The 2,324-nt window shown below is 36.8% G+C and overlaps 1 protein-coding gene across 3 annotated transcripts in view; it reads left to right on the top strand.

Moving 5' to 3' along the window:
- LOC106870965 (uncharacterized) overlaps positions 1-2,324 on the top strand; it is a 55,045-nt gene that overhangs the window by 35,346 nt on the left and 17,375 nt on the right. The window lies entirely within an intron of this gene.

Below are 2,324 nucleotides of genomic sequence, written 5' to 3'. Positions count from 1 at the left end.
ACATAAAAGCGCCCACTACACTCTCTGAGTGGTTGGCATTAGGAAGGGCTTCCAGCTGTAGAAACTCTACCAAATCAGATTGGAGCTTGGTGTAGCCATCTGGTTCGCCAATCCTCAGTCAAATTGTCCAACCTATGCTAGCATGGAAGGCAGATGTTAAACGATGATGATGATGATGATGATGATGATTATCATCATCATCATGTGAAAGAAAGCCTTCAGAATACAAGGTCTGTGATTTCATGTGCCTTAGAATCAAACCAAGGAGGGGAACTCTATGTGGTCACATACCTGCTAGAAATAGCAACCAAATCATTGCCCTCAAATTACGGCCCACCTTAAATAAAGAAAAAACATAAACAATATAATGTAGCCCTACATACTCCAAATAAGAAGGATGGTTATGGCTGAAATATGTCTGCTTGTCCAAGGTTTGCACTGGAACTAAACACTAACCCAAAAATCATTACATACAAACCAGTTCTTCAACAATGCCTTAATAACCAGCTCAGCCTTCCTATCACCCACCCTAAAATATCACAATATATGTTGTACAGACTATCTATCTGGTTGAGCAACTTACCCAGACCAGTGCAACTCTTCTATGCCAGATATCCTAAGCTTCCATAGCAGTCTTCATATCCTCAACTTGCTACCGTCTTCCACAAGTTATTCTTTTCTTGGTCTGCCAATAGATGCATGTCCATGTGTGGGTTTCCAGAGCAGGTGATCACTGGACATTTCATTCTTGCTTCTCCAGCAGTGTCCTGCTTAATGTGTTCTTCCTCTGATTATCAAGGTGATAGTAAGCAGATTGTTATTCAGTTGCTGCTTTGCAGGGTGGGGTTGCCAGGAAAAAGTGAGAACAGCACAAAGCATTCTCATGTATTTACCGTCAAGCTTCTTTTCAAGTCTCTTGTCCAGTGTCCATGCTAAAGAGCCCTGGAGAGGTACTGATTCAACAACTGCTTTGTAGTAAAGACAGAACTACTTAAATGACTCTTTTCAAGTCACTGATCAGGATTCTCGATATCAAGATAGTCCTAATCACCACTAATTAGCTTTAATTTTAGCATTAAATGAACAAGACAAGATACTTGTCTATCACATAACATTCACAGTTGATCTGGTACTTTATACCTGATGCTAGGTGAACACAGACATGTATGACTGAACTTTCCATATATGCAATACTCCTGCCTTCAGTTGATTTGAACTCAAAACCTTTGAGCTGAAAGTCCAATACTTTAGCCAAACAGTTACTTTGCATCTATAAACATCACTCTCACATAATTGTCATATCTCTAGAGTTTTGTTTTCTTGATTTAATGAAGTATGATTTAAGGAGTGTTTATACTATAATACTATCAACAAATTCTTAAATGGACTGTAAAGAGGATTGTAAAATACATCTTTTATTTATGGCTACTTAAAACTGAAAAGGTAGAGTCATAATGTCTTCCTCCTGTTATCAACACACACACAAACTAGCTCGCTCGCACACACACACACAAACCTCACTCACATACACACATATAATCTATATGAACCAACAAGTGAGATTGTATATAATCATTTACTGTTAGAAATAATAGTCAAATCTCTTTCAAATTACACTTTCCTATCAATAAAAAAAAGAGATTTCCAAGGCTGAGAATAAGGCATGATGGTCATGACTAGAATATTTTAATTTTATATTGCATTATGTGTCATTAGTTACAGGTTTTCAACAAATCAATCATTGTTTCACTACATTTCCAATGAGTCCGATAGCATGGTACCTCCTCTCAGGTACTCCCAATGCCCTCATCTCTCCTCCTCTTTCTATTCCTGTTGTGTCCACACCCACACTCTCTCCCAGGTTCCACACTGACTACTGTCCCCAGCCCTTTTCTTTCCAAAATGTAGTCCCTCTGGGTATTCTCTCCTTGCATGTTTTTGCTGCAGCCATCAACTGTTCGAGAAGAATGTTAATCTCATCAATTTCAGTCTTGAAGGATTGTCAAAGATTATAACTACAGCCAGTTTCTCCCAGTCAATATAATAAAAAAAAAATTATCACCAAATTTTGCCAGGAGAATTGATCAAACCAATTGATCAAACCAATCCTCAGTATTTTACTAGATACCCTTTCTAATGTATTCTACAATCTCATCAACTTATCTGAAACCTGTAATTGTTAATAGTTATCTCCATTGTTTGAATTATGTTGTTATAAACCAATTGTAAATCTTATTTTACTATCCATTTATAATCTCTCTCTCTCAGCCAAATCTTATTCAATATTCATCTACGTAATATATATATATATATATATATATATA

The sequence above is a fragment of the Octopus bimaculoides genome, chromosome 11 (assembly GCF_001194135.2).
Source record: "Octopus bimaculoides isolate UCB-OBI-ISO-001 chromosome 11, ASM119413v2, whole genome shotgun sequence".
Taxonomy (NCBI): domain Eukaryota; kingdom Metazoa; phylum Mollusca; class Cephalopoda; order Octopoda; family Octopodidae; genus Octopus; species Octopus bimaculoides.
This window is presented reverse-complemented; position numbering and strand designations above follow the sequence as displayed.